Here is a 25726-nt window from a genome sequence, read left to right as displayed (position 1 = left end):
TCTCTCAACCTGTCCTGCCACCTTCAATGATTTATACACATTTACACCCAGGTCCCTCTGCTCCTGCACCCCCTTTAGAATTGTACCCTTTATTTTATATTGTCTCTCCACATCCTTCCGACCAAAATGAATCACTTTCCACTTCTCTGCAGAAGATTTCATTGGCCACTTGTCTGCCCATTTCACCAACTTGTCTAAGTCCTTTTGAAGTTCTACACTATCCTTCTCACAGTTCACAATGCTTCCAAGTTTCGTGCCATCTGCAAATTTTGAAATTGTGTCCTGTACACCAAGGTTTAGGACATTAATATATATCAGGAAGAACAAGGGTCCTAACACCAACCCCTGGGGAACTCCACCACAAACTTTCCTCCAGTCCAAAAAACATCCATTAACCACTACTCTTTGTTTCCTGCCACTTGGACAATTTCGCATCCATGTTGCTACCATCCCTTTTATTCCATGAGCTATAACTTTGCTCTCAAGTCTGTTGTGCGGCACTGCATCAAACGTCTTCTGGAAGTCCATGGTACACCACATCAACAGCATTGCCCTCATCAGCCTTCTCTGTTTTATTTTTTCAAAAACAGGAAATACCAAGTTCCAAGGCAAAGCTACACCTCCAAGCCACAGATGCCCCATTGCAAAATTCAAGGATTAAAGTGTGAGAAACATGAAGAATGGGCATGAGGCGATGAAAAAAAGGCGTCAAATTAAGACTGGACTCACCTGGAAAAAAACGAGACTGCAGGTAGGTGGAGGGGGGAGGGCGCGCATGCGCGCGCGGTACCATGGATCCAGGGAGCGCGCTGCCGTGCATGCGCAGGCAGGTGGCACGCGCTCTGGGTTTCGGTAGCAGCGCAACGCTGGAAACAATGGCACGGGGCTGCATCTGATAGCCAACAAGCGGAGCTACGCAGGACAAGGGGAAATATATATATATATATATAGAATCAACAACACCGTCCCAAAAAGTACTCTCCCAATTTCCAGTTTTTTTTGTAACCCTCCCATATTAAATTAGTACCTTTTTCAAACAAAAAAGGAGCAAATCCGAGGCAATGGATTAAACAGTTGTTAAAAATATATATTTCCCCCACCCTCTCCCTTATTTCTGAATGGCGTGTATTTGCCTTGGCGCCGTGTGAAAGGAAAAGATGTGAGAGAGAGAGAGAGGAGAAGAGGGGAGAGAGGGGGGGTGGAAGGGGGTGGGTTTGGGAAAAGCCTTGCCTGCATCCGAGAGAGAGGCGCGACACCTGCACTAGAAAAACCAGGCGTGGAAGGAGAGAAAAACTGGAGCTTGGACAGTGCCACAGGCCTTCCCCCTCCTCACAGATAGCCCCCCCTCTAAAAAAAAAAACACAGTGCACCCTGCTAAGTGGGAATGCTGCATTCGGATCTACAGGTATGGCAGTTCTCTTCTGGTTTGCAATGTCTGTGTAGCTATCAGCGAATCCTGTGTTTCCACCTTCCCTTCTGCATTTAACATTGTAGCAATCTTTGTTAAAGCGAGTGGATCATTCAATAAGGTTACATGTTCAGGCCTGAGGGAGTGACTGTGTGGAGATGCCAATTGTAGCAATCAGAGAGTGTTTTGCAACCGGATGAAAGGTGTCTTGTCCGCACGTTAAAATGCAGCAGATTTCCTTTTCGACATGCTTTCTCGTCTCGAAGCGATGAATTTGCAACTGCAGCGCGCGCGTGTGTGTGTGTGTTACGTTTGCTTTAGTTGTGTAGTGGATGGCCTGCAGCAGATATGAATGGGGTGTGAGAAGGGGGCAAAAAAAAAGAGGAAATGTTGGAGCATATCCTACAGTAAATTAGTGCAGTAGCCTGCAATGGAGTTTTAATGTGAGATCTGGGAATAGGCAATAAATCTGCATATCACTGATTTATTGGGCCATTAATGAATTTCAGTTTGCTATGAAAATATTTTCAGAAATAGTGACAGCCATTCTAATTAAATTAAAAACAGCCATTGTATTTTTCCCGTCTTATTCTGTTGCTGCAGGTTGGGGGAGGGGAGAGCCCAAGAATGACAGGTTACTGTAGTTACACAAAAAATCATGTGTTTTTTTTAATGTATGGTATGGCAGTCATTAATTCACAGATCTAGAAAAGATCATGTTGACTGCAGTGTGGAGACAAAGACCAAAAATATAGTAGATTTAGGAAATAGCATCCTTTCATTTTGCGTGGAATCATGCCAGATGTTCAAAGCCTGTTTACTATATCCTTAAGAAATACAGTAATATTTATCCTTAAAAAAATCTCTTGCTCCTGTTGAAAGGGATACCATTCCAACACTGACTCACTGCGCAGTATGAATATTGAAGTTGTACTTTTCTGGACAACAATAATATTTAATAGTTTTTTTGTTTCCATTCAAATCAAATCAACTGCAATTAACAGTATTTTTGAAAAGAAATACAAGAATTGTTAAAGGATACCCATTTTGTGTAAAACAACTGTGAATGCTATTATGTATTCTGTTGCAAAGTCAAGATTTATATGGTACACCTTAATTTTTAGGCTTGTTCTTTTGGAAAATGTAAAAGTTGCACCAGCCAAGTCATTTTCCTACATTTTCCCAGTTTTACCTCCTATGTACTTTGATTTATTTTTGTATGCGTTGATATTTTTACAGTTCTTAAAATACCAAGGTGGCATGTTGATTGATTTTTATTTCAAATGAAACTTTACCTTAAAAAAAAGTTGAAGATTCCTAGTTTTATTAAGTGTTTTAAGTGGAAAATAAAGTAGTGCAGTGGTTATACCAGCAGCATCTCGCAAGTGTTTTTTTCTTTATATTTGTGCAACACATCTGTGTTGAGAAATATAGTCTGAGGTTATTTATGGTTTTAAAATGTGTTTAAACTAGTGTTTTTTATTTGTGGCTTAACATATTTGTGAGGCAGTGCCTTGGGATTCAGTGGAACAATTGGGCTTTGAGGTGTGCTTGTTCATGTTGTGGAACTCTAGTGAGAGAAGAGGCCTAAATAGGGTGAGGTCGAACACATGGGTATAAGGGGGAGGGGGAAGGGGCAGGGAAGACGAGCCAGTAGAAAGTGGGGAGAAGCATAAATATGCTGTGTTGTAATAAATATTAATATTTTGGTCTGCATCAAACAATCACAAATCTCTAGTGCTGAGCATACTTTAAAAGCTGTAAAGCATCTGGGAGCAAGTCACCTGCTGTCATTCTCTTTCTAGGGGTCATAGAACTTATGCAATTTTGGCTCATGAAGTTCTCTGCACAAGCAGGTTGAATTAAAATCTTGTAGCTTTGGGTTTTTTTAATCGTGGAAAAGAAGCAAATTTATTTTGCTTACTTCTCTCCCCCTTCTCTCCTGAAGGTGTTGACTCTTGCTCTGAAATTTCATGGGTGGCTTGTACTCTCTGGTACCTCAGCAAAGTGGTCATTTTTCATGTGTCAGCATTGACAGTGAGTACTGGCAGACCTTTCAGCTGCAAGGAGCTTCACATCCAAGCTTTCTTCTGTTTTCGCTTAACATTGAGTGATATAATGGCAAGTTCAGAACTGGGAATACCACACATCGTATGTACAATTTATTTTCTAGAGCAGTGCTGACCAAATTATATATGCGCAGGACAATATTGACAATTCCAGGAGCACCTGTAAGTTTGGTTTACTTGGGACCCTTATCCTGCCTTCTGAAGGAAAGCAGTATCATTTGTTGAGAGCATTCTTTTATTAGTATATATGCAATAGAAGTTGGTCGCCAAACAGACAGATATGGAATGGAGAATTCTAGAAACATGTCTGGGAATAGACAAGTCTTGATGACCTCTTGGAATTCCTGGGATTCCCCCTCCTGGATTCTCTCTGAGCTATGGACCCCATATTGAGAAGTTGTGCTCTGGGGCATGTCCAATTCCCTTCCCAAGCAAGCTTTAATCTTTGATATTTATTTGGTGCATTTCAGAACAGACTTTTTGTATGTACTTAAATGTTTTTGGTTGTGTATGCTTCATATGAGAGAATATACCCCCTAATCTGGACAAAAACAACTGTATGCATGCTGACACAATCTGTTGTTATCTCTTATCTGTGTGCAAGCTACAAGCAGCTGATTGACATCCAGTGTATTACGCCATGCTGCTTTGTAACCAAACATCTATAAACATGTTGCTGTAGGCTAATACCAGGCTTTTTAATAATATAAGAGCAGGTAGCATTCATTCATTTATTTTATTAAAAGAGCACTCTTGCCTCTCCTTATCCTCCCAACATAAGAATGTAGAAATGAGAGAAGATTATGCAAGCTATTCTAGCACATCTTTTCTTTTACTTAACCCAGTCGCCCTCAGACCTCTTGTTTTGGCAAAATTTGCATATAATTTGTTCTATATTATATTCAAAGCTCAGGTCTTGCAATATGGGGTGAAAGCTGGGGAGTGGGGCTGATTTGGACAGCTTTTTCAAAGAGACGAAACAGGCTCGATGAGCTGAATGCCCTCTTTCTGTGCGGTAAGATTCTTTTTTAGCTGATTTATTAAAATGATAAACAAAGACCCAACAACACATTAGGTATTTCAGAAGTGTACTTGGGCCTGAATTGAAATCCTCAAAATGTGTCCTCCAAGGTAACAGGGACTTAATTTGAGGAACTTTTACCTTTCTGCAGCGCGAGTGGCTTCCAACATGCCGTTGTCCAAAATGACACATGCTTATCTTTGAAAATGAAGCGTATACTCTGTGTAACAACATATATCCTACATCCCTGTGGATGACTAAGTGCATCTAATTACAGGGGTCACTGGATAATGTTCAAGCGTGAGAACTCTGGCTAATTTTCTCTAACCAACCCAGAGGCACTAAGGCCAATTGCAGCATCCCTGCTGCCACACTAGCTGAATGCAGCTAACTTAGCGATAGTGGGGGTTGAACCTGGGAGTCTGTACTGCTCAGCCAGTCACCGGATAAGTTGCTGAGTCATCAAATTATGAAACAAGAAATGTTTTATTTTCTCATCTTTTTGCATTGCCCTGGCAAGGAAATCTTTGCAGGACTACGGGGAAAGAGCAGGGAAATTGGTCTAATTAGCAGCTCTCTCAGAGGGGAGGCACAGGCACAGTGGACCAAATGGCCTTCTGTGTTCTATTGTTCTAATTCAGAGGATGGTCAGCTAATGTGACCTTGGCGTCTGTCACTTCAGTTGTGCAGCAGAAGATATGTGACACTCTAGCTTTCATTTTTTCCTTCACTTAATGGACCTTGGACTCTGGTCTTACCTCCCCATAGCAGCTAGAAGGATCCTAGTGGGTTTGAGAAGGATCAAAGCTTGTTCCATGGCAGTCCAGATTGGTGTTCTGAAGAACAAGTAAGAGTTCGTTATCCTGCATTTATTTGTAATTATTATACTCTTAGAACTACAGTAACAAACTGCACCACAGCAACTTATTTATAGAATAAAAGCAAAATACCACGGATGCTGGAAATCTGAAATAAAAACAAGAATTGCTGGAAATACTCAGCAGGTCTGGCAGCATCTGTGGAGAGAGAAGCAGAGTTCACGTTTCATGTCAGTGACTTTTCATCAGAAGTGGCAAAGGTTAGAAATGTTTTAAGCAAATAAAACGGGGGTGGGACAAGAGATCACAAAAGAGAAGGTGTTGATAGGACAGGGTCACAGAGAATAACTGACCAGAAGGTCATGGAGCAAAGGCAAAGCGTTAGTGCAGAGAGGATGTTAATTGACAGAAAAATGAGTAGTCCTTAAAGCCTGGCTACCCGACCCGAACTCACCAAACCCGACTACATGTGTTGGGTTTGGGTCGGGTCTGTATTCTATGTCCAGCATTCAGGCTCGGGTTGGGTTGGGCTGGACTGTACTGTTCTGTTTCATAATGTTTTCATTTTAATCTACAATTTTTTTCTGTTTCAATAATATGTTTGTTATTTTCAGGTCGGTCGGGCCTTTAAAAAAATTAAAGGGGTTGGGATCGGGTTGGCTGTTGTCAGGTTGGGCCCAGGTCGGGTTTTAATTTTACAGCCGAGCCAGGCTTTAATAGCCCTGGCCCAAATCACAAACATGAAAAAAAAAACAGTGATTAAAAAAAATGAATGATGAAACAAACTAAAATAAAATAAACAAATAAAAAAGAAATAAGAAAAAATAACTCAAAATAAAAAAGGGGGCCTGTCATGTTCTGAAATTATTGAACTCAGTGTTCAGTCCGGCAGGCTGTAGTGTGCCTAATCAGTAAACGAGATGCTGTTCCTCGAGCTTGCATTGATGTTCACTGGAACACTGCAGCAAGCCCAGAACAGATATGTGGGCATGAGAGCAGGGGGGGGGTGTTGAAATGGCAAGCAACTGGAAGCTCGGGGTCATGCTTTCAGACTGAGCGGAGGTGTTCTGCAAAGCGATCACACAATCTGCATTTGGTCTCCCCAGTGTAGAGGAGACCACATTGTGAGCAGCAAACACAGTATACTAAATTGAGAAGTACAAGTAAATCGCTGCTTCACCTGAAAGGAGTGTTTGGGGCCTTGAATAGTGAGGAGAAAGGAGGTAAAAGGGCAGGTATTACACCTCCTGCGATTGTATGGGAAGGTGCCGTGGGAAGGGGATGAGGTGTTGGGGGTAATGGAGGAGTGGACCAGGGTGTCGTGGAGGGAGCAGTCTCTTCGGAATGCTGACGGGAGGGGAGGGGAAAATGCATTTGGTAGTGGCATCACGCTGGAGGTGGCGGAAATGGCGGAGGATGATCCTTTGGATGTGGAGGCTGGTGGGGTGGAAAATGAGGAACACGTGGAACCCTGTCACGGTTCTGGGAGGGAGGGGAAGGGGTGAGGGTCGAGGTGCGGGAAATGGGACGGACACGGTTGAGAGCCCTGTCAACTACAGTGGGGGGAATCTTTGGTTGAGGAAAAAGGAAGACACATCAGAAGCCCTGTTGTGGAAAGTTGCGTCATCAGAGCAGATGCGTCAGAGACGGAAAAACTGGGAGAATGGAATGGAGTCCTTGCAGGAGGCAGGGTGTGAAGAAGTGTAGTCGAGGTAGCTGTGGGAGCTGGTGGGCTTATAATGGATATTAGTAGATAGCCTATCCCCCAGAGCTGGAGACAGAGAAGTTGAGGAAGGCAAGGGAAGTTTTAGTTTTTAGTTTTAGAGATACAGCACTGAAACAGGCCCTTCGGCCCACCGAGTCTGTGCCGACCATCAACCACCCATTTATACTAATCCTACACTAATTCCATATTCCTACCACATCCCCACCTGTCCCTATGTATTTCCCTACCACCTACCTATACTAGGGGCAATTGCTAATGGCCAATTTACCTGCCAACCTGCAAGTCTTTGGCATGTGGGAGGAAACCGGAGGAAACCCACGCAGACACAGGGAGAACTTGCAAACTCCACACAGGCAGTACCCAGAATTGAACCCGGGTCGCTGGAGTTGTGAGGCTGCGGTGCTAACCACTGCGCCACTGTGCAAGTGTTGGAGATGGACCATGTAAAGGTGAGAGAAGGGTGGAAATTGAAAGCAAAGTTGATAATGTTTTCCAGTTCGGGGAGATATCTTATTTGTATAGCACCTTTAATGTGATAAAATGTCCCAAGGTGCTTCACAGGAATGTTATAAAACAGAATATGGCACCGAGCAATGTACCCTCTAATTTTTTTTGTAGTGTGTGGGCGATATGTTTCAGTGCGTGGCCCCTTTAAATTTTTTTCCTCACCTGTGCACGCGCAGTAATTTAAAAATTCTAATTTGTGCGCAGCCTGTCCGGGAGCTTTTGGATTGCTGCACAGCTGTAAGAGAACATTGACACCAAGTCACATAAGATGCTAGGTCAGATGACCAAAAGCTTATTAAAGAGGTCGATTTTAAGGCGTGTCTTCAAGGAGAAAAGTGAGTTAGAGAAGTGTAGGGACGGAATTCCAGAGCTTGGGCCTAGGCAACTGAAGGCACGGCCACCAATGGTGGAGAGATTAAAATCGGGGATGCTCAAAGGCCAGAATTGAGCACAAATGTCTTGGAGGGTTGTGGGATTGGAGATAACAGAAATAGAGAAGGTGAAGCCATGGAGGGATTTGAAAACAAGGATGAGAATTTTAAAATCAAGATGTTGCTTGACTGGGAGCCAATGTAGGTCAGCGAGCACAGGGTGATAGGTGAACAGGACTTAAGCGGGTTAAGACATGGGCAGCAGAGTTTTGGATGACCTCAAGTATACGGAGAGTAGAATGTGAGAGACCAGCCAGGAGTGTAGTGGAATAGGTCTGGGGGTAACAAAATCACATTGAAAAATAATTAATTTAATTTTGGACTTAGAGTTTTTTGCTCTCACTATACAGTGAATTGATGCCTGTGGTGTTCTTTCTAAATTCTTTCCAGAATTTTATTATTTTTAATTACAATAAGATTATAATATTACGTCATCCCACTTGTTTCTAAATCTAGAATACTCTTTAGATCTGGACTGTTCATATTCTAACTCTCAGTCAACCACAACCATTCTTCATTGGCAAGTTTTACTAGGTCTTGACCCAGTCTCTCTGTTAGACTACTGTGCACATAAGTGAAATGCTCAATGTATTTTAGTTTGGGGGAGGATGTCTGGGGAGGAAGACCTGCTGGACCAATGGGACGATTCTTAGCTAGCATTGCATCCAAGTTGATGGCAGCTGCAGAAAAATGCACGACCAAGACTCTGTGAAGCAAGGTGCTAGAAGGCACTGCAAAAGAGATCATGGAGAAATATGTCATGTAAAACTGATTTGTAAAGCTAAAGGACTTTAGGAACAGGAAAAGGCAATTAGGTTCAATAAGCTGCTGCCTTTTTCTATAGATTATTTATTTAGAGACACAGCACTGAAACAGGCCCTTCGGCCCACCGAGTCTGTGCTGACCATCAACCACCCATTTATACTAATCCTACACTAATCCCATATTCCTACCACATCCCCACCTGTCCCTATATTCCCCTACCACCTACCTATACTAGGGGCAATTTATAATGGCCAATTTACCTATAAACCTGCAAGTCTTTGGCTGTGGGAGGAAACCGGAATTCCCACCTACCCCCTTTTGTACCATGTTTCTCACGCCCTTCTCTCTCCAGGAACAAGTATGTCCCTTAATGCGTTTAAACTGTGGTCTTTCCTGGTAACTTCACCCAGAATACTATAGGTACTTCTATATTTTGAATGTTGTTAAATGGTAATGTCTCCTGCAGTTCTTGGCACGCCAGAGATAGAAGTGATAGGTCAAGACCCAGCAGCAGCATAGACTTTCAATTTTCAGAGGTTTAACTTCCTGCAGCCAAAACAAAGCCATGGTTGTGCTTCTGAACATACCAAGCTGATTCACCATGATTGTATTCTGATGTGATACCAGCAAGCATGTTACACTGAATCTGTGCCTAATCCTAGGCCAGCAATACCAATTTTTTTTTTTTTAAAGCACAAATTCAGTGCTACCTGTAGGGGAATTAGTGAGGAGCTTGTTGGCTCCTGGTATTGCAATACTTTCTCCCTTCAGTCCAAAGTGTACAGACTTGAAAGTATATGGCACATAACCTAACAGCATTATGAGAGCACCATCTCCACAAGGACTGCAGTGATTCAAATAGGTAGACCTATCACATTCTTGAGGGCAACTCAACAGGGGCAATAAATACTAGGCTTGCCAATGACACCCACATCCCAAGAATTTTAAAACAAAACTGGTCTGGTAATTCATTGCCAAATCTGGCTGGATCATGTCAAGCACAACTGGATCATGTTTTCACTACTCCAGGATTAACCTGGAATGCACAGATAACTCCCAGCTTCTTTTCTTTGCTACCAACCATCTCCTTGAACCCTTTTCCCTTGTCCACCTTTCCTCACCTCAAACAACTAGAGCGAGGAGCTCATGAAGGCCTTTGTCACTAAGTTTGAGATAATCTGTTCAGCTGAGTTGTCTGCATCCCTCCCTTCCCTGTGCTCACCAAGCCAAGCTTCCCCTCCTACCTGGGGAAGACCAAAGCCATTAGGCAGGATTTTATCCTGCCCTTGGAGACAGGAATGGAGGTGGGTGGGCACACAAAATGGCAAGGGGGACATCTGGCAGCATGCCCGACGTTGTCCTGATCCCCTGCTGTTTTGTCCGAGGTGGGGAAGGCCGAGAGCAGCCTTCCCGTCCCAGGCCAAATGTGGCCTGTCCACTTAAGGGCAGTTTCCTGCCCCCGCTCTGATTTTATTGAAGTCAGAGGGGTCTGCCGCTGCATGGAGGCATCGCCAGGTGAGATCTCACGGCGTCCTAGCAGGCTCGGTGGGGGGTGGTGTCCCTCCTCTGGGGACAATCCATGGCCCCTGGAGGGCACCTCCGCCCCCTCCTTCCCCCTCAGCAGTGTTGGTCACCCCTGCAGCAAGACCTTGCCAACCCCCCATTGACAGGATAAAATCCTAGTCATTTTCTTTGGCCCTGCCACCAATTCTGTTTCCTTGCCACGGATCTCCCCCTCGCCCCCCCCCCCCCCCCCCACCAAAACCCCCAACCCCTCTCCTCCCCAAAGGCACCTATCTCAGGCTGAACTGGACTGTTCGCAACCTTGAACTTCTGTTTGACCCTAATCCAAGTTTGATTCCCATATCCACGCTGTCATAAAGACCACCTACTTCCACCTCTAGCATTGTTCGTTTCTGCCCCACTTCAGCTCATCTGCTGCTGCAGCCTGCGTTCATGCTTTTATTACCTCCAGGCTTGATTATTCCAATGCTCTCCTGTTTCACTGTGAATTAGTTACGCATGAATTTCCTCAGAAAAAGGTGACAATGCCACACTGATGCTGTAGTCAATTTGAAAAGTTCCAGGAAATTCTGAACCCATTAAAATGCTTTACACCCAAATTACCTTGAAATTTCTTGGGTGAAAATTTTCCACCTGATTTTGCTTCTGTTTGTTTTCTACATATTAACAAAGTTTTTTCATTGGTATAAACCTCCATGTAACCAGTTTAAATGCAGAATTTTTGATCACCTGGGAAGAACCATGATGCGCTCTGTTCACATGATAGAGGTTCTTTCATATATGTAATCGCAGTCTAGCATTAAATACTATTTTAGAATTTCTTTCAGGTCATACATAGGGTCTATTGTCGTTTCAACAGGAACACCAAAGCTATAGGTTCCAGAATTCTGATACAAATGTGATTGATTGAAAGAGTTAAAAAGGCATACGATATGATCATTCCTTTTGTGCAATCTGTAGAATGCCACAAATAATGGTAAATTTAATGAATACAAAACTCTGTGCGAAATATGTCTTTGAATAAAAACTGACAAATTCAGGGAAAGTCATAAAGGCAACTGAATTTTAACCCCTTCTCTGTGTTTTCGGAGGCAATGCACACTGAAAGAAAGAACTCTCATTTCTGTGGTGCCCATCATAACCTCAATGTTTCACAGCCCATTACTTTTATGGTCTAGTCACTTTTTTTAATGCCAATTTGTGCACTGCCTACAAACTGCAATATGATGAATGATCAGTTAATCTGTTTTGGTGGTGTTGCTTGAAGGATTGTCCAAGATACCAGAAGAATTTTAAGGAGTCAGGAAGTGAGTCTGTTGTTGCAGAGAACCCAGCCCCAGGCCTGCTTGTGTTGCCATGATATTGATATGGCTGTTCCAGTTAAGCTTCCGGTCAGTGGTGACCACAAAGACGTTGATCGTATTAATCCCTCAGCGAAGGTGATGCTGTTGGGGATCGGGTCAAGGGGGTTGCGGGTGGGGAGGCTTTCTCTAGTTTGTGTTGGTCAATAGCTGGTAGTAAATGGTGCAAATGCTAGTTGTACATGCCTGGATGTTGTCAGCCTACCGCAGGATTTGGACATGAGCTGCTTTATTATTGCAGGAGTTGTCAGTGGAGTTGAACACTGGATTCATCAGCAAACAGCCCTACCCCTGACCTTGTGAAGGGGAAGCTATTGATGAAGCAGCTGAAGATGGTTTCGCCAAAGATGCTTCCAAGAAGAACTCTTCCAACGATGTCCTGGGGCTGTGATGATTGGCCTCTGACTAACATCTTCCTTTGTATTGGGTATGACACCAGCTAGCCAGGATATGCAGGTCTTCAACACCATCGCCTGAGCAGTGTCCAGTGCATTCTACTGTGTTACGTCAAGTGGAGTGAACCAAATTGACTGGACATTGGTAGCTATGATGTTGGGGACCTCAGGAAGAGGCCAAGTCCACAATATTTTTGGTTGAAAATGCAAAAATATTTCACATCTTTTGCATTTGCATGCTGGGCTCTACAGCGGTTAAGGACAGGAATGTTCCTGGAGCTGCCTCCTCCTCCTGTTAGTTTCTTAGTTGTCCACCATAATTCTTGACTGGATATGGAAGATTCTGATCCATTGGTTGTGAAACCTCCTAGCTATGTCTATAGCCTGCTGCTTTTTGTCTCTAGCAAGAAGGTACCCTTGTGTGGTAGTTGATATGTCATTTGTCCTCATCCTTATATTGCTCAAGACATGCCCTCTATACACCCCATCAATCCAGGATTGGTTTCCTGGTTTGATGATGATTGAGGAGTGAGGGAAATGCTGGGTCATGCAGTTACAGATTGTGATGGTATACAATTCTGTTACAGGCCCACTGTGCCCCAGGGATGCCAACTTAGCATGATGGTCGTGCCACATTACACAGTGGATGATGTCCTTTAGCGACACACTAAGTAAACCCTAGAAGATATAGTAACAGCTGTGATGTGGCAGTGTGACAAATTAATTAATATTCCTAATGTTTGCACCTTCAATTGCACCCTTGCTACTGAATTCCTAATCTTGGCCTTGCCACTGAGGGAAAATCCTAAACAGAAGATAAATAATCCCCACCTCCACTTACAACAGAGAAGGGTGAAGGGAAAACCTGAAGGGTATTCATAACCAAACTACTTTCTGGTAGCTGGTTCAAAGCAGCTACTGCTGGCAAATATTGAGGTGATCATGCTTTACATTGCTTTTGATCAAATTCGTTTTCACTATAACTGCTTATAATAATGGCAGTTTTTGGTTGCAGTAATTTTTTATTAATACAGCAGAGTGCAGGAGGGGGTAGATCTTACTAATAGCAAATGCATCCATGCTTTGTGAGTGGTCCGTACTTGCTGTCAATCATGAAAATCATTAACAAATGCTGAGATGTGTAGATTGTTAATCTGTTTAGTCTCCTGTTCCGGGAACCTGTGTGACAGGAAACATTGTTTGTATTTTCTGTTTTGGAAAAACTTCTTTTAGATGGTTAAATTTATTCAGTTTCTTGTAAATTTCATATTTTTTTAATGTTAGAAACTAACTGTAGAAAGTGCTCAATTTGATGAGCCCAAGATGTCAGTTGAAAAGGTTTTAAAAGGTGTTTAGAATTTTTATTTGCCTTCATTTTTATTACTGACTGTTGTTAACGATTCATTGGTGAGCTTCATGAATGGTAATTTTCATTCCAGCTTCTTACTTGCTGATTGCACGACCATTCTAACCAGTTGTGATTTGTTACTGTTCAGCTCAAATTTCATATTCAGAAGTCAGGTACAAATGACGCAGATTTTCATATAGACTAGTCTCATGGACAAAGCCCATGCTAGACACACCATTTCTAAATACTAGTGGATCTTCCTTCGCTTTGCAAAAGGTGACTTAGAGGTTATGCCGTTTCACAGGATGTGCCCGTCTCTCAAGTGAAGTAATTTTTAAAAATAAGTCTGTAAGACGTCTACTCAGGAACAGTGAAGCAAGCATTTTTAATTTAGTTCCTGGAAAATAAATAAATGTTTTCCTTATCCATACCTTATTAAATACGATATTAACAGGTAGCAGCACTTTATTATCCATCTATTTAGAGTGTGGCTTTTCAAATCAAAATAATTTTAATTTTCTTATTTGTATTTCTCAATGAATGTATCTGCAATAGTATTTAATGAATTTAAGCAAAATCTGTTTGTAAAAGATTTTCAATTAAAGACCTTAACTCCAAATTTGCTTCAAACTTGAATAATGGTACAGTTCTTCCATGTTTTGTTTTGTAACACATTAAATGACATGAAGTTGTTCTATTTGTATGGTAGATATGAACTAAACTTGTCACAGAAAGTTTAAATCTTGTCCATTCCATTCTAAGTACCCTTTTAAACATCTATGTGTTAGTTACTACCAATCAACTTCTCTGCTACTGAAAATTAGCAGTTAAAAGTATGGCATCTCAATTCTTCAGGTATTAATTGTTGTTGGAGATTTTAAAAATGTAAATTAAATTTTTTTACTTTTCCTTTGACTTTTTATTCTCTCAATCCAATTTTCTTTCCGTCTTTTTATTTCTCTTTCTGTACATGATTTGGCAATGAATTCACATTCTAATTTACATATCCTTCACAGTCCTTGCACTGTTAATTTCACAATCCTTCAATCTGATTGGTTAAGGTGATACACAGTTGCTTGCCCTGTTCATTCTGGTCCCAGATGCCCAGTTTTCTTCACACCATTATCAGTTTGCATTTACAGCATCTTGCATTTCAAAACATTATAAATCTAATCAAGTCTAACAGCAGACACCATGAAATGCCCTGCTACAGCAAAATTAGGCCCATTATAAAATTTGACATTCAAATGTAAGTAATCCTTGAATATAGTAACCTAAATTGTCTTTGTTTTCAGGAATGTTATCCCCGAATAAATTGAAGAGCTCGTGCTGTACTTTGTCTTGGAAACTTGAGCCATAAAAAACACTTTGGTTATTTTGTACTGTGCTAAAAATGGTTCCCTGGGAACCCTGTAAACAGTGTTTTCCATTGCAGGAACTTGGGCTTACAAACAGCAAGTCCTGGCACACATTGTAAATGGCTAATGTTAAAACATTCCAGCAGTTGTCTGCATGGATTCATGCTGGGAGCTGTAGCTCCAACTGACATCAATAGTTCTGGGAACCTGCATGAATTGACTCTAGCTTCATACATAGGCACAGGCCTCTGACAGAAAACATTATTACAATCATTTCAAATGCAGAAAATGCTATTTTATAGGTATATTTAATAATTTCATATATACTTGTAATTTATATCTATTACGTTACAAAAGATCTCCGCTTAGATGTATGGATTTTGAAAAATCAAAATTTAAATAATTTAATTGCACCAAACTGCCTCTAAGGTTTCCCCGCTCTAACCCTGAACTCTCAACTTTCACTAGTTTCTTTCCTATCTCCCCTCATGCCCTCTCTGAGCTCATTTTGTCCACGATGACTCTAGCTTCTTGCACAGGCCTCTGACAGAAAACATTATTACAATCATTTCAAATGCAGAAAATGCTATTTTATAGGTATATTTAATAATTTCAACTTGGGAGAGGTGGCATAGTGGTAATGTCACTAGACTAGTAACCCAGAACCCCAGGCTAATGCTCTGGGGACATGGGTTCAAATCCCACCATGGCAGATGGTGAAATTTGAATTCAATTAATCTTGAATTAAAAAGCTAGTCTGGTCATGAAACCATTTCAATTGTTGTAAAAACCCATCTCATTCACTAATGTCCTTTATGGAAGGAAATCTGCTATCCTTACCTGGTCTGGTCTACATGTGACTCCAGACCCACAGCAATGTGGTTGGACTCATAAATGCCCTCTGAAATGGCCTAGCAAACCACTTAGAAAAGGAATGAAACTGTACAGACCACCCAGCATCAACCTAGGCATTGGAAATGCCAACGGCAAACCCAGCCCTGTCGATCCTGCAAAGTCCTCCTTACTAACATCTGGGGGCTTGTACCAAAATTGGGAGAACTAACCCACAGACCAGTCAAGCAACAGGCTGACATAGTGGTACTCATGGAATCATAAATTGCAGACAATGTCCCAGACACCACCCCATCCCTGGGTATGTCCTGTCCCACAGGCAGGACAGACCCACCAGAGGTGGCGGCCAGTGGTATACAGTCGGAAGGGAGTTGCCCTGAGAGCCCTCAACATTGACTCTGGATCCCACAAAGTCTCATGGCATCAGGTCAGACATGGGCAAGGAAACCTCCTGCTGATTACCACCTACCGCTCCCCCTCGTCTGATGAATCAATGCTTCTCCATGTTGAACACCAATTGGAAGAAACACTGAGGGTAGCAAGGGCACAAAATGCACTCTGGGTGAGGGACTTCAATGTCCAAGAGTGGAACGGTAGCACCACTACTGACTGAGCTGGCCGAGTCCTAAAGGTCATAGCTGTTAGACTGGGTCTGTGGCAGGTGGTGAGGAAACCAACAAGAGAGAAAACCTACTTGACCTTGTCCTCACCAATCTATCAGATCCATCTGTCTAGTATTGGTAGGAGAGACCACCACACAGTCCTTGTGGAGATGAAGTCCCATCTTTAGGATCACAGAATCACGGAATAATACAGTGCAGAAGAGGCCCTTCGGCCCATCAAGTCTGCACCGATGCATTAAAGACACCTGACCTGTCTGCCTAATCCCATTTGCCAGCACTTGGCATGTTATGAATGTTATGATGTGCCAAGTGCTCATCCAGGTACTTTTTAAAGGATGTGAGGCAACCCGCCTCTACCCCCCTCCCAGGCAGTGCATTCCAGACTGTCACCGCCCTCTGGGTAAAAAAGTTCTTCCTCAAATCCCCCTTAAACCTCCTGCCCCTCACCTTAAACTTGTGACCCCTCGTAACTGACCCTTCAACTAAGGGGAACAGCTGCTCCCTATCCACCCTGTCCATGCCCCTCATAATCTTGTAGACCTCGATCAGGTCATCCCTCAGTCTTCTCTGCTCCAGCGAAGGGTACCCTACATTGTGTTGTGTGGCACTACCACAGTGCTAAATGGGATAGATTTTGAACAGATATAGCAACTCAAAACTGGGCATTCATGAGGTGGTGTGGGCCATCAGCAGCAGCAGAATTGTATTCAACCACAATCTGTAATCACATGGCATGGCCTAGCCCCCACTCTAACATTATAATCAAGTTGGGGGACCAGCACGGATCAGATCTAAGCTCTGCAGTTTTGCCACATCCGGTCATGACAGGTGGTGGACAATTAAACAACTGACAGGAGGAGGTGGTTCCACAAACATCCCCATCCTCAATGATGGGGGAGCCCAGCACATCAGTGCAAAAGAGAAGGCTGAAGCATTTGCATCCATCTTCAGCCAGAAGTGCAGAGTAGATGATCCATCTCAGCCTCCTCCTGAGGTCCCCAGCATCACAGATGCCAGTGGTCAGCCAATTTGATTCACTCCATGTGATATCAAGAAACGACTGAAGGCACTGGATACTGCAACATTCCGGCAGTAGTACTGAAGACTTATCTCCAGAACTAGCTGCGCTCCCTCACCAACTGTTCCAGTACAGCTACAACACTGGCATCTACCCGGCAATATGGAAAATTGCCCCAGTATGTCCTATGCACAAAAAGCAGGACAAATCCAACCCAGCCAATTAGCACCCTATCAGTCTACACTCAGCATCTTCCATCACTTTGCTGATGATTATCAGGCGGCACTTGCTTAGCAATAACCTGCTTACTGATGCTCGGTTTGGATCTGCCAGGGCCACTCAGCTCCTGACCTCATTACAGCTGAACTCCAGAGGTGAGGTGAGAGTGACTGCCCTTGACATCAAGGCAGCATTTGACCAAGTATGGCATCAAGGACCTCTAACAAAACTGGAGTCAATGGGAATCAGGAGGAAACTCTCTGCTGGTTGGAGTCATACGTAGCACAAAGGAAGATGGTTGTGGTTGTTGGAGGTCAATCATTTCAATCCCAGGACATTACTGCAGGAGTTCTTCAGGGTAGTGCCCTCGGCCCAACCATCTTCAGCTGCGTCATCAATGACCTTCCCTCCATAAGGTCAGAAGTGGGGTTGATTTTCGCTGATGATTGCACAATGTTCAGCACCATTTGCGACTCTTCAGATATTGAAGCAGTCTGTGTCCACATGCAGCAAGAACTGGACAACATCCAGACTTGGGCTGATAAGTGGCAAGTAACATGCGAGCCACACAATTGTCAGGCAATGACCATCTCGAACAAGATGTTCAATGGCATTACCATCACTGAATCTCCCACTATCCACCTCCTGTGGGTCACCATTGACCAGAAACTGAACTGGCTGTGGCTGCAAGAACAAGTCAGAGACTGTGAATTCTGCAGCGAGTAACTCACCTCCTGTAACCCCAAAGCCTGTCCACCATCTACAAGGCACAAATCAGGAGTGCGATAGAATACTCTCCACTTACCTGGATGGGTGCAGCTCCAACAACACTGAAGAAGCTCGACACCATCCAGGATAAAGCAGCCCACTTGATTGGCACCCCATTCACAACCTTCAACATTTACTCCCTCCACCACCATTGCACAGTGGCTGCAGTGTGTACCATCTACAAGATGCACTGCAGCAACTCACCAAGGCTCCTTTGACAGCACCTTCCAAACCTGCGACCTCTACTGCCTAGAAGGACAAGGGCAGCAGATGCATGGGAACATCACCACTAGCAAGTTCTCCTCCAAGCTACACACCATCCTGACTTGGAACTATATCGCCGTTCCTTCACTGTCGCTGGGTCAAAATCCTGGAACTCCCTACCAACACTGGTGTACCTACACCCCAAGGACTGCAGCTCACCACCACATTCTCAAGGGCAATTAGGGATGGGCAATAAATGCTGGCATAGCCAGCAAAGCCCACATGCCTCGAACAAATAAAAAAAAGACAGCGACTTCCTGCTCCCTTGACCCTATTCCCACTAAACTGCTGACCACCCAGTTTCTTTTCCTGACTTGCATCTCAGCTGATATTTGTTATCTTTCCTCTCTCCATAGGCAATGTCCCTCTCTCCTTTTAATCTGCCCTATCGCTCCTCTCCTCAAAAGACCAATCCATGACCCATCTGTCCGTGCAAACTACTGCCCATCTTCAACCTCCCTTTCCCAAGTTCCTTAAACATGTTGCCTCCCAAATCCTTTCCCAACTTTTCTGTAACTCCATGTTTGAATCCCTCCAATCAGGTTTCCACCCCTGCCATAGTAACAAAATGGCTCTTATCAAAGTCACAAAGAACATCTTGTGTGACTGTGACAAAGGTAAGCTATCCCTCCTTGTCCTTTTTGAGCTGTCTTCAACCTTTGACATAGTTGATCACGTCATCCTCCTCCAACGCCTTTCCACTATCGTCTGGCTAGGTGGAACTGCATTCATCTGGTTCCATTCTTACCCATCCAATCATAGCCAGAGAATCACCTGCAATGGCTTCTCTTCCCATTCCTGCACAGTTACCTTTGGTGTCCCCAAGGATCTGTCCTTGGCCCCCTCCTATTTCTCATCGACATGCTGCTTGTTGCTGCCATCATTCAAAAGCATAACGTTAGTTTCCACGCGTACAATGATGACACCCAGCTCTACCTCATCACCATCTCCTTCAACCCCTCCACCGTCGCTAAACTGTCAGACTGCTTGTCCGACATCCGAGAACTAGATGCGCAGGAATTTCCTCCAGCTAAATATTGGGAAGACCAAAGCCAATTTCTTCAGGCCTCGCCGCAAACTCCATTCTGTACTCACCTACTCCATCCCTTTCCCTAGCAACTGTCTGAGGCTGAATCAGAGAGTTCACAACCTTGGTGACCCTGAGTTGAGCTCTTGACCACCCATCTGCACCATTACTAAGACCTCCTATATACACCTCAATAATATTGTCCCTGCCTCAGCTCATCTGCTGCTGAAACCCTCATCCATGCCTTTGTTACCTCTAGACTTGACTGTTCCAATGCATTTCTAGCTGGCCTCCCACTTTCTACCCCTGTGTAAACGTGTAAAATTCAAGCTCTGCTGCCCGTGTCTGCAGTGGGTGGCGCAGTGGTTAGCACCGCAGCCTCACAGCTCCAGCGACCCGGGTTCAATTCTGGGTACTGCCTGTGCGGAATTTGCAAGTTCTCCCTGTGACCGCGTGGATTTTCGCCGGGTGCTCCGGTTTCCTCCCACAGCCAAAGACTTGCAGGTTGATAGGTAAATTGGCCATTATAAATTGCCCCTAGTATAGGTAGATGGTAGGGGAATGGAGGGAAGGTGGGGATGTGGTAGGAATATGGGATAAATGTAGGATTAGTATAAATGGGTGGTTGATGGTCGGCACAGACTTGGTGGGCCGAAGGGACTGTTTCAGTGCTGTATCTCTAAATAAATAAAAAAATAAATAAACTCACACCAAGTCCCTTTCCCCTGTCACTCCTGTGTTCGCTCACCTACATTGGCTCCCAGTTAAACACCTCGATTTTAAAATTCTTACTCTTATTTTAGCACTATGGGTGTACCTACCCAACATGGACTGCAGCAGTTCAGGAAGGCAGTTCACCACCACCTTCTCAAACGCAATTAGTGATGGGCAATAAATGCTGGCCTAGCCAGCGACGCCCACAACCCATGAACGAATAAAAGTAAAAGATCCTTCCAGGGCCTTGACCATCCTAACTTTGTAATCTTTTTCAGTCCCACAACCCTCACACATCTGCGCTGCTCCAATTCTGGTTTCTTGAGCATCCCTGACTTTAATCGCGCCACCATTTTGGCACCCCATTCGCCACCTTCAACATTCACTCCCTTCACCATCGACGCACAGTGGCAGCAGTGTGTACCATCTACAAGATGCACTGCAGCAACTCACCAAGGTTCCTTCAACATTACTTTCCAAACCTGCGACCTCTACCACCTAGAAGAACAGGGCAGCTGATGCATGGGAACACCACCACCTGAAAGTTCTCCTCCAAGCCACACACCATGCTGACTTGGAATTATATCACCGTTTCTTCACTCTTGCTGGGTCAAAATCCTGGAACTCCCTCCCTGACAGCACTGTGGGTGTACCTACAGCCCAAGGACTGCAGCAGTTCAAGAAGGCAGTTCACCACCACCTTCTGAAGGGCAATTAGGGATAGGCAATGAATGCTGACCCAACCAGTGATGTCCACATCCCATGAACAAATCAAAAAAAAAAAAATTGGAGGCCTTGCCTTCAGCTGCCAAGGCCTTAGGCTCTGGAGTTCCCTCTCTATCTTTGTTTCTTCCTTTTTTAGACACTCCTCAAAACCTCTCTCTCTGACCAAGATTTTGTCCCCTGTCCTGATATTTCCTTATGGGGTTAGGTATCAAATTTTGTTTGCTAACACTCCTGTGAAATGCCTTGTGATGTTTTATTATGTTAAAGGTGCTATGTAAGTACAAGTTATTACTGCTTTGTGTGCCGCCTTTTATTGGGAACTATCATTATTGCCTATTTTTGATTTGTAACTTATAAAATTAATGAATAGTAGTTTTCATTCCTGCTTGCTACTTGCCAATTGGTAGGTTTCCTACCTGTTGATTTGCGACTTCCTGCTTTTTTTTTAGTGAATACAAAATTAGAGCCAATCAGCTGGAAACAATTTGCATATGATACAGTAATACAGGTATGTTCAAAATGTGACAGACAGACATAAATGCATGCAGTTATACCATTTTGTTACATAGTGGAATAGGCATGGATTTGTAATAGCGTATTTTTTACTATCCAAAGTCAAAATAAAGCATGTTGGATCTTGCGATGAGCCTGTTTTAGGTTCTGTTGAGTATGCAGAAATTGGTTTTAAAACTGGTGTCAATGTAGCCACGAATGAAGACTTGGTCTACTCTACAATGTCATGCACAATACTATGCTCATTCATTCCTATTATGTATTGCCTACAGTTGGGAGATCTGTGCATCTGCTAATTTTTCTTTTTCAAGTACCTCTACATGCATAAGAGCAACTGGGTGTTGTCGCATTAGTGTCATAGTGTCATCGAATGATGAAACACAGAGGCTGCATTTCCAATTTCCACCCTTATTTCCCTCAGCAACCTAGGATGCAACCCATTTGGACCAGGTAACTTTTCTACTTTGAACGCTGCCACCCTTTTTATCTATTTCTATCCAATCCAATTACTCTACTACCACCTCCTTTACTGTCACATTGGCAACATTCTCGTCTTTAGTGAAAACAGACACAAATCACTCATTTAGTACCCTCCACAAGAAGATCTTCTTTTTGATTCTTAACTAGCCCCATCCTTTTACTATTTGTACATTTATGAAAGACTTCGGGTTCCCTTTTATTTTTCCTGCTAATCTATTCTCACTCTCTCTTTGCTCTTATTTCCTTTTTTCGTTCTCCCCGCACATTTATATATTCCGCCTTGTTCTCTACTCCACTATAAATCTGATATTTTTCATTAGCTTTCTTTTTCTGTTTCATTTTAATTTCTATATCTTCAGTCGTCCAGAGATCTCTAGCTATGGATTCCCTTCTTTTCATCCATATGTGCATGTGTCTAGTTTGCACTCTGTACTCTTTGAAGGCCTCCCATTGCTCAAATACTGTTTTACCTGTGAATCTTTGATTCCAATCCACCTGGGCCAGGTCCCTTTTCTCCTCCCTAATCGTCCTCCAGTTGAATATTTTCACATTTGATTTTTCCTTGTCCTTTTCCGTAACTACTCTAAACTTAATTATATTAGGATCATCGTTTTCCCAAATGCTGCCCCACTGAAATATGCTTCATTTGCTCCACTTCATTCTCAGAACTAGATCCTTCTTTATTAGGCTGGAAAAAATTCTCTAGTACCGATTTCAAGAATGTCTCTCCCTCTTGCCCTTGATAGTGCTATTTTCCCAGACATTGCATTTTGCCTGCAAATTTACTCCTCTGTCTCCTTCCCACTATTTGCTGGGCTATAGTATACACCCAGCAGCGCATCCTGATGGTATGCCCTGAAAAGTGTTGGGAAATAATTGCCTCCATTTTAGCCTGAAGATTTCCAGAGAGAACCTGTTGACCAGACCAGATCACGTGACCAGACCTGCCCACCACCACTGCTGCACAAAAAAGTTAATTCTCCACTTATGATCTGCACAGGATTTAAAAAACCATGAAGTGCTACAGATTGATGCTGTTTTCATCCTTGAGGACCCCAGCAGAGTTTTAAAACTTGAGCTTTGTATTGCACTGCATTAAAATCAAACTTTGGATGTGTGTTCTCGAATCCAGACTTGTCCCTTTACTGTAACTTGCTATTGTAATGGAGTAGGAACAAGAAAAGTATTGGTTTGAAGCAGAAATTGTTTTTAATTTCTGTTTAAAACATTTTCATTTCCTACCAAATTATTTTTTAAATTGATGAAGTACGTTAATCCTAGACCCGATTTAAATAGAGTGAAGTTTGCAGGTGCATAAATGATGATCTGATCCTTCTGTTATCCACAAGGTCATGATGATTAGAACAGTTTTATTCTCTACGCCTTTGTACATGGAAATTGCATGTTCATAATAGCGCTGCCTCACTAATCCTAAAACTGCTCATGTTCACCAATTCCTGCTAGTGTTATCTTACACATTTAATCACTTTCCTATAAGTAATTGAGTGTATTCCTTTCAGTATCTGAACAGACCATTGTGGATTCAACAAAGCAAATAGAAACTATACAGTTTGCATTAATGTGACTTTACATGTAACATGGAACCCCATAAGTAAAGCTGAATCAATATTGTGACAGAAACCACACCTGTCAAAATGAGACACATTAATTTCGTCATATGCAACATTATTATTTGAATGTTTACTGGACATTGAAATAACTTGTTTAAAAAGACCATAGAATAGTGGCTGAAAACATGGCTGCACATTTGCATTGTAAAGGACAGTTGCATGGAGAGACAATGGGAGTTCTCTCTGATCCAGTTAGCCTGATGGGTTTTGGCAATAGTGATGATCAAGAAACATTGAGGGTCATTGTCCAAGAGCCAGCATTCCACCCCCTACTGAGTGTGTTTGCTAAGCTTGGAGGAATCCACAAACCTTGCAGGAGAGCCTGGTTCAAACTGGGAGCTAGTCACATGACTAACCTGCTAACGAATCTGGAGTCAATTGAATTGTGCTCACAGAACAGTTTTGGAAGAGACTGCAATTAAACTTCAAGGAGGAAGGTCTCCCTCTCTCCGTCTCTCTCACGCAAAGTTTCAGGGACCCACGGAAGTAGCTTAAGCCTCAAGACAGAAGACCAGTGAAACAAGTTTGAAAGTGTGCACTGGGCCTCAATGAGAACCGCAAGACTTGACTTCAATTAAAGACTTTACATCAGACTCAAAACCAGTAATTGAACTCCATCTATTACTTCAAACCTTTCCCCTTTAATTCTTTCTTCTCCTCTGTCTCCATTTGCGTGTGTGTTTATCGCGTATGCATGCTAGTGTGGTCACATCGCGTATTTTTAATAGTTTTAATTGAATTAGAGTTTAAAGGTTAATAAACTTGCACCTTTCTTGTTTAAATTTGAGAAAATCTGTCTGGTTGATTTCTTTGCAATCACAATTAGAGAGCAGTGAGCAAGGACTCACTGAGGGGAAGCTAAAAACACTGTTTTAAAAGTTAAGCCCTGTTACAGCCAAACCAGGAAAAGGCTGATAGGGAGCCCTCGACCCATTCTTCACAAAATAATGAAATAATTAAAAATTGTGGTTCAGAATTGCTCATTGAATCTATTGCTAATGTCAGTGTGTTTTCGTGGAATTGCTTTTTTTTTTGCAATATTGCAGTTTGCTTTTTACTAGATAAGATGAATGTCACCTTTGATACCAGACTTAGCTGTGCTTTATGGTATAGCGAACCATTTAAACGCAATTTGCCAATTTTTCCTTTACCATTTTTTTCCTCTACTCTCTTAAGAGCATTGGTTTTTTGCTGGCATATGGTACCAGTCACGGAACTTCCCTTATTTGCATAAATGGCCATTATTTACATGTGAACCGTGGCAGCAAGCACCTTTAGGCTGTTTCCTGAGGGTAGAGAAACCCAATCAAGCTTGACCTTGTCTTTGCCTGACGTCCACATAAGCAGATACTTGTTTCCGCCTGTCATCCACCCTTCCTTTGACAGTAGCTGGGAGGACAAAATAAATGGTGGCCTAGTTGATTTTATTTCCCCTTTGCCCTCCCTGACAGGATTGCTGAGGTCTTCTGTTAATTGTATATCAATTTTTTAAAATTATATTGGTGGCGGGCATTAATTGGGATCTTTCTTCAGCACATATAAAGGAAACTCTCACTGAAACTGGTGGGTGGATTAGGATAGGATAGGAGGTATATGCTTGTAATTGTTCACTCTGTAAATAAATATAAGATTGAGTAAAGATTGGCTCCAGTATCATCCTTCACCAACTGCCTTTCTGGACTATAACACCAGCTGTGTTCTGCGACCACCCTGAAAAAGATGAGGAAAGCCATTTGCTCACTGGATGAAGCCATTATGCCATCAGCAGAGGAATATAAACCATTTGTATTCTGTATTTTGAAAATGTTCAAGTTGATTTTTAAAAAAATTGATTGTGATTGGAAATTATAAGATTATATATGGTGCCAATTGAATGTACAGTGCAAAAACAGGCCATTCAACCCAACTGGTCTGTGCTGCTCTTTATGCTATGCACAAGCCTTCTCCTATCTTACTTTACACCTCACCCCACCACTATATCCTTCAATTCCTTTCTCAGTCATGTACTTATCTAACTTCCCTGTTATCTCCCTCAGTCGCTCCAGGTGGTAGCAAGTTCCACAACCTCATCACTCTGTGTAAAGAAGTTTCTCTTAAATTCCTTACTTGATTTAGTAGGGGCTATCTTATATTCATGACCTCTAGTTTAGGACTCCCTCA

General features: G+C 42.8%; 1 protein-coding gene across 2 annotated transcripts in view; it reads left to right on the top strand.

Moving 5' to 3' along the window:
• Nucleotides 1-1210: 1210 nt before the first annotated feature.
• Nucleotides 1211-25726, top strand: part of nexmifb (neurite extension and migration factor b) — a 221069-nt gene continuing 196553 nt past the window's right edge. For both annotated transcript variants that reach the window (XM_068047267.1, XM_068047268.1), the window contains exon 1: nt 1211-1405. The gene's annotated coding sequence lies outside the window, so the exon portion shown is untranslated. The remainder of the gene's footprint in view (nt 1406-25726) is intronic.

This window comes from Heterodontus francisci, chromosome 15 (assembly GCF_036365525.1).
Source record: "Heterodontus francisci isolate sHetFra1 chromosome 15, sHetFra1.hap1, whole genome shotgun sequence".
NCBI classification, from domain to species: Eukaryota; Metazoa; Chordata; class Chondrichthyes; order Heterodontiformes; family Heterodontidae; genus Heterodontus; species Heterodontus francisci.
The sequence above is the reverse complement of the archived record's forward strand: the minus strand, read 5'-3'. Positions and strand labels throughout refer to the sequence as shown.